We start from the raw sequence: 7,712 nt of genomic DNA, 5'->3' as shown, positions 1-7,712 counted from the left end.
TTCAATACCACCTCAAGTCATTGCCTGTGTTGGCAGAAAGGGAATCTCTGTCTCTTCCTTCCAAAATTGTTCCTTCTGGTTGAATAAATGGGGCGAAGTGTGGGAGCCATCCCATATTGTTCTTTGTCCTGGCATCCCAGAATGTGCTGAGCATTTTTGTATGTGAATCACTTTTCTTGTACACTTTTGTTATTCTATTTGTTCTCTTATCTCGTTGCTGTTGCCAGTAATTTGTTCTTATCTCGACTTGAGTTCTTCATGGTTTTTGCCTCCAATTCTCACCTCTGTGCCATCACAGCAGGAAGGGAGAGGGGAAGGGGGAGAGAGAACATGCAGATTTGGGAGAGCCCCTGAACTGGGGAATACCATTAACCACAACTGTGAGAGAGGATCAGATCCCGGACGGGTTGGTCATGCTTGGTGTCCTCATCAGCCAAGGTGAAGACAAGCAGGAGTCTAGGCGATCTGGAAGCTCAAGATAATAATCAGCTGCCTCGAAGTTTGTCAGGTCTGACATTTCTCTTATCAAGCATGAAGCATATGAACACATTTGTCCTGGAATACACAGAAGAGTTTTCTCATACTGATGAACTCATAAAGGTACAAGATGTATGCATGAGCAATAATAAATGGGTCAGCATAATAAAATTCTTAGTAGTGACAAGGCAACATAATGATGATGCAAGATGCAAATACACTGAAATTATACTAAATTGCCCTGTCTTACATTTTCATTGCTCTTCACAGAAAACATTAAAGAGAAAGAATAGTTACAACTGTATATATTTTTCAATTAATACATTTAAAATATCTTTTCTTCAACATATAATCATGCATTATAGCAAGACAAACTATCATGGAATACTAATATAACCTTCACATATTCAGTAGGTTTTATTTATTTTCTATATTTAAACCCATTTTTAGTTGTGACAAGACACACACATTCTTCTGCTCTACTGTAGTTTCACAGTAGAACTTATAGTTACTGATGTATTCAATGTAAAAAAATTAGCAATATATGATATTTAACTTCTTTTACTTGATCTCAAATTTGTACTATCTATTGAATATGCTAGTATTCAACCTTTTAATTTTTCTTTAAAAAATCCTAAACCTTGCCACTTTTCCTTAAATAATAGGTAAGGTGAATAGTTCATTTATTTTTCTATATTTAATGAAAAGTCCAAATTCTGAAGTATATTTGCACAGAGACAATCAGTACAGTTCACAGCTGAAGTCCCTGGAATTATTTAAGTGCAAATGTGTTATCAAAACTAATTTTAGCAACTGCCACTAAAAATGTACCCTTTGTTAAATAGTATGTTTGAGAACAGTAGCTTACAAACTTAGATGAAGATTGAGGTGATTTCTAAACAAAACTGTTCCAGATTCTGAAGAAAGACTGACTACAAGCAGAGGAAAAAATACATCATTTGAACAATGCTCAATAAGAACAACTGCATTATGCTGAAGACAAACCTTATTTAACGTCCCAGCTCACCATCCCTGCCAGTGCTAAACTGTGTGCCCCAGTTTTTCATCCAGTGTTCATTTAAGGATTAGAAATAGTTTTCAGAGAACTTTCTTTTTATTTCATCATATTCAAAAATATTCAATTTATTTTGGTTTCCTATACACCTATGTGGGCTCTTCATGGACACTACACAGACATTAAAGATCAAAAACATAATTTGGGACACCCTGGAGGCACATTAGAACACAAAAAATGTACCTTGTTCAAAGTTTTTTTGCCACATTTTTCAAACAATGAACACTGGAAATGTTTATAATTATCACATGTCCTTTCAGCAACACGCTTTCTTAACAAGGGAGAAGAAAATGCATCTACCTGTCTTACTTGTCTTTTCCTGACTTTTTTTTAATTTTAATGGTTTAGGTATTAAATTGCCAGGTACTAGTAAACAACAAAACTTTAAGCTGGTATTTTTTTGTTCACCATTTCAGGAGACTTTTCTGTAGTTTGGGGTGCTGGGATATTTTTTACTATTTCATCAGTCAACACAGTAATCCAGATAAATTACTCAAATACCAAACACACAAATTTATTTATCAGCTGCCCACTTTCAGAACTGGAGTTTTTAGTAACCATTTCTCAGATGAAATCTTAAGGAGTTGAGTATTTTGTAAATTATTTTTCCTTTCACTCAGAAGTTTAATTTCTGTTCTCTTTTAAACACAGGGGCCAAAATAATTGTCACTACTGGTTTGGGTTTGGCTGTCTCCTTTAGACATGTGAGGCTTTTGCTAGTCATGAAAAGCACAGCATAATACTTCAGAGAAAATAGAATTTAGTGTTTTGCAGTTCAAGAATTTCAGTCTAATAATGCTATTTTGTAATTTTAAAACTGTACATACCTCAACACTAAAATTGCTACACAGAAGACAACTATGGATACACTGTCAGAAAATGCTTATTTTACTCTGTTTCCAAAAAAGAAAAAAAAAAGGCATTTTGAGATCATAGTGTCTCTTTCCATCTTCAGCTCTAAACTTCATCTTATTCAAATTTTATCCCATCTGACCAATTTAAAGGAAAAATATATTCTCAAAAACAATTGTGTTCCCACAAGTTTTCTTGAAAATTCTATGGATAGGAAGGAAGAGGATCAAACTAATGCTTTTGCACTGAAAAAGACTGACAGAACTCTCATATTACACACAGCATCAGTGGTTATTTAGTATGTACATTTAGTATGTACAATATTAACTGTCTTATTACACCTCTTGCCCACAAATATTAGCATTACAGCAGTGAGGGTGGAAAGTATTCAGATCTATAAAAAGCAACTCATCAGTTGAACTATTCTTCAAACAAACTTGTTCAGTGCTTACTCCTATACTTAAAAAAAACCAAACTAATATTTAATTTTCTCTGTCAGAACTGTAGATTCAATATAATATTAAAAAATTCATTTGCAGATACCTTGATATTTTTATGTTGCAACCAACTGAGAATTTGCTGATAGAGCTAAAAGTGTCAGTTACTCTGCAATGCCATAAAATAATAAATGCAGTACATTATACTGGATGTAGAGGGTGATTGATAATTACCTGCCATCATGTTGTGTAAGTTCCCAAGTCAGTGATTTTGAATAGATACATAAGTGATTCAGCATTCATATTCAGGTACCATGAAATCCCTGTAGCCCTCAAAGTTTGCAGATCCCCAGATTTTCAATAATGCTCTTATTTATTTTGTTCAGAAGTTATTTTGTAGCAGCTTGGGGAATTATAGAAGTTCCAGTCTTTCTAAAAGTGCTGTGATGCAGCTGCTTCCTGAGCACCTTTGAATTTCCTATTTCATCCAACTGGTTGCTGCAACTGTCACTTAATAACCTTTCACCAATATTTCACTTAATAACCTTTCACCAATATTTTTAATAGTAGTGAGAGTAATTGAGTTCATTGAGGAACGTTGATGTGCAAAGAAAGGTCAGATTTTATACACTATCCTAGTAAAATAATCCTAGGGGAAAAAAAAGGGATAGAAGTGGGAAAACAACTACACAAGCATCACTGCAGATAAGGGTTCCACCAATATGCCTCTCAACATTAATATTAGCCTCCTTGGTACACAAGTTATTTTCCTGTAGCACTGAAGTTGGTGCTCGCAGCTATTCATGTATCTGGGGAGAACTGGCCTTACAACCTGTGCAATGTTGGAAAAGAAAGCCAAAATTACAGAAAATCCTAATTCTTCATAATGCCTCCCAGCATTAATTGCATTTAACAGAGACAATGAAAATTCAGTTCAACTGAATAGGAAAAGATGGTGCATTTAAAATTTCCCTTGGTACCCAACCAAAATAAAAGATTCTTTATATGATCAGTAACTCAGTTGTGATCTTAATTATTTCCAAAGAATCACTGAGGTTGGAAGTGGACATCATCTAGTCTTAGTTCCCTGTTCAGAACAGGATCAATTACAGCTCTCTGCTCAGGAGCACAGCCAGTCAGTTTTCAAATACTTCTAGAGATGTTGACAGACTCCACCTCCTCTTTCATCAAACTGTTCAAGTCTTTGACTACCTGCAGAATTAAAATGTTGTTTCTTAGATTAAAACAGGATTTTCTGTATTTCAATTTGTGCCTACTGCTGAGCACAGCACTTAATCTGCAATCCCACCAACCCTGAGGGGAAGAATCACCTCCCCTGACCTGTTGTTAACAGGGTTCGCATACACCCAGTACCAGGAGCAGGTTAAGTCTGCAGCAGGAGGCTGATTCACATGCAAGCATTCTAATATTCAGTAACGAAAGTCCTTCCAAGACAATCTGTAACATAACATAATTGATCTCTCATCTGACTCCAATAATCCATGCACCAAAAGAAAAAATATCCTTCATATTTGTGGCCTTCCTCTTAGTCACACCTTAAAAGACCTTTGCTCCCGTGAATATGTGAACCTAACATCCAAATTTCTCATTAAAAATACTTACCAGAATATAAAATAAAACTCAGATTAGCTTGTGATTAATATGCATCTTTTTTTTCCTATGATAAATTTTTATTACATGGAATTGAATCATAGAATAAAAAGTACCTGAATAAGAGAAATCAATAAAGTGTTATTACTAGTCATTTGCATATCTCATGACATTTCATGAAAACCTAGCTGCAAGAGGTACAAACCATAGATAGATGGCACAAAAAAAAACCCATACTGAGGTCATCATTCCAGCAACCCTTATTCTAAGATGAATTTTAAAAGTTAAATTGCACACTATCCTGACTTTATAAATCTGCATATTAAATACATTATGAATACATTAAATTAATATTTAACCATGAAATTTCACAAATTTACCTGTTCTGTGGACTTGAGCTGACATATTAAATTTACAACACTGCAACTGTTTCAAAGATCCACAAACTGTATAAGTAATAATTTCCAGGTTAAAACTTTATTCTTGCTTGTTCTGTACTCTGCAATAGTGGGTATACCCAGTCAGTATACTTCATCTCAGCTGGTTCTCAGCGACCTGGGCAGAAGCAGAGCAGACAGTTACATAGAGCACAAACCGATTAATACTTAACATTCAAAGCCTTAAGTAAAATAAAGTTTTTCAGAAATGCAGTTGCAGTTTAGAAATGCAGAGTCCAATCTGCACTGGCACAGTGACAAATTTGTTCCCTTCTTCCTCAGTGAAGCCACACATTGCCATGGAGTTGAGCAGCCACAGTGCCATTCCTGCACTCTCTGCCCTGGTTTGTGCCTATCTCTGCCCAGAAATCACATGCAGAGCACCACACCAGCAATGCAAGAGTCATGAGGCCACAAGATGAGTGCACTTGCCTTTTATCTTCACTGCAGTAGCAGTGCCACATTGTGTTACTGCTCTTAGGAACCTGATTTCAGCAGCGCTATCTTGACAAGAGCAGAGTGAAACATGAACAGAAATGGAGACACAGTTATGGGGTGTCGTGATCAGCCATTACTGATGCTGAAATGCTTGTCTCAGCTCTGTGATCAGTTAGAGAAGATATTTTTCAGCTTCTTCCACAACATGGAGTTCTACCACCACAAAGAGCAAGTAAATAATAAAAAATAAACAAAATTATGCAATCTTTATTCCTTTGACAGAGATAACTCTTTCTTTTTAGAAAATTAAGAAGCATAGACAGTTCTGTTATGTCCCAAAATTATTTCTTTTTGCTTTTCACTTTGAAAGCTCCTATTGATATATAGTGGAAAACAATTATATATAGCCATTTTGTGCTGTATATCACAGGTACTTACAGGTAATCATCAAAAGATGTATTTTATAAGGCGTACACGGAGCTCACAGGCTGGTGGTTCACATTTAAGTTGGTTAATTCCTGCCAAACACACATGACAATATTTATGATTTCTAATTTATAAGTGTGAATTAAGCATTAACATTGCAGACACAGAGTTTTAAATACCAGAGCTTCCTACAGCTGATATGGAGGAGAGCCCAGGTAGCTGGATGATTGAATGACCAAAGCCAAGTCCTCAGTCGTATCTTTTGCTACTTTTTGCCTCTCCCATACATCAACATATGTAGAAATGGAAGCAGGAACATACATAAATGGTAAGACTAATAGAAAGTTTCAAAGTTTGGTCTAGCTTTCTATCCTCTGCCAGTGGAAGCCATGCAAGAACATTGCTCAGGGAGGATCAGTGTATTCTGCCTCACATGACCATGAAAGCACCAAACAGTTATAGAAAAATTTTTAATGGTGCTTTGCTTTAGTCTTTAACATTAATATTGAAAACCATGAACACTAAAGATTACAGAAAAAGTATGTTTAAAGAATTAAAATGGAAACTATCCTTAGTAAGAAAAATCAGGTTCTATGTTAACATATCTCTAAAAGTTTCAAAAATACTATGAAAGTCTTTTCAAAATGAGGCCTTCTCTTCCAGAACAAGCAAAACAAGGCTGAAACGCCTGTGAGAGATGCTTTGCCAGAGTCAGAAAGCACATTTGAACTTTAGATGGGGAATTCTGTTTCAAGTCTGATTTCCCTCACACACCTGAGTGAGCTCTAAGTGAGTGAAATGAAATCTTCTGCTTCTATATGTATCAAGCAGGGTCATCACTTATCTTTACCAGCCACAGCTCATTCTTTGAAATTCATCAAGCTTTAATTAACTGACATTCCATTAAATGCCCAGGATTTTCAAAGTATTCCCCATCAGACCACATTAGGCTAACCTGGTGTGCTCAAATATGCTCTTCTGTAATATATTTCCACATACTGCACGACTCCACTCCATATTAGTTAAGAGTGATAAACATAAAAGTACCCAAACACAAACCATAACTCCTGCAGTCAGTTAATTAAGCATCTAAACTAAGAGTGAAATATGTATGACATTTTGACCTTTGTTATCAAAGTTTCCTTCCTTTTTCCTTCATAAAAACAGCATTAATAAAATAATTTTTTTTTAAAAATTAATAATAACAGAGAGAAGCGTAGCATTTTGTATTTCCATTTTATACGTTCCTAACTCCAGCCAGCTGACTGCTATTTTGTGAGTGGGCAGCTGACAGTTCCCTAGCAACAGATTAATTGATTGCAGCTTTAAATCCACCTCCTTCAAGTCATTTCTTCTGTTCCTCATTTATGAGTGTATACAAACACATCTGCCAGGTAAAAGATAGCACACAGAAATCTAAAGAAAAAAAGGAGAAGGATCTGATAGCAATTTATTCCAGAAGTGTTTTAAATTTCAGAAAAAAATATGCTGTAATGTCAGGATTCAAAATTAATTAAAAATTATTTCGGCATACTTTCAGTCATCTTCTTTTCATGCTATTCTTTAATACAGGGATCAATAAACCTTTTCATTCCCTTTTATAGTAATGAACACTGATTAATTCAGTGATTTTTATATATAAAATTTTACCTATATATAAAATTTTACCTATCTTGTAATGTCAGAAGCTATAATAGAAAAAAGAAATTTAGAGATAGAAGGGTGAATGTCATAAAGTAGGTCCAAGAGCTAATATCCATTCGTATAACAATAATGTCTGTCCTAACAACTTATTATTAAGAAAGCATAGGGAATTTTTGCTCCATTTGTTTTAGAGCTAGCTATCTTTTATATGTATTATCAAAGGGAAATATTTTCAGTGCCAAAATAGTAAATAGGTGTGAAAATGGTCTCAGGTAGGTTTCCAAGCCCTAAATCAAGTGATGCTAGCCCAAAACC

At 35.0% G+C, this 7,712-nt stretch overlaps 1 long non-coding RNA gene across 1 annotated transcript in view; it reads right to left on the bottom strand.

Moving 5' to 3' along the window:
- Positions 1-458: 458 nt before the first annotated feature.
- Positions 459-7,712, bottom strand: part of LOC115948972 — a 20,520-nt gene continuing 13,266 nt past the window's right edge. The window contains exons 2-4 of the long non-coding RNA XR_004082689.1: positions 5,766-5,845; positions 4,833-5,007; positions 459-555 (exon numbers count right to left, since the gene is read on the bottom strand). This is a non-coding gene — a long non-coding RNA (uncharacterized LOC115948972). The remainder of the gene's footprint in view (positions 556-4,832; positions 5,008-5,765; positions 5,846-7,712) is intronic.

This window comes from Geospiza fortis, unplaced genomic scaffold, assembly GCF_000277835.1.
Source record: "Geospiza fortis unplaced genomic scaffold, GeoFor_1.0 scaffold54, whole genome shotgun sequence".
NCBI lineage: Eukaryota > Metazoa > Chordata > Aves > Passeriformes > Thraupidae > Geospiza > Geospiza fortis.
The sequence above is the reverse complement of the archived record's forward strand: the minus strand, read 5'-3'. Positions and strand labels throughout refer to the sequence as shown.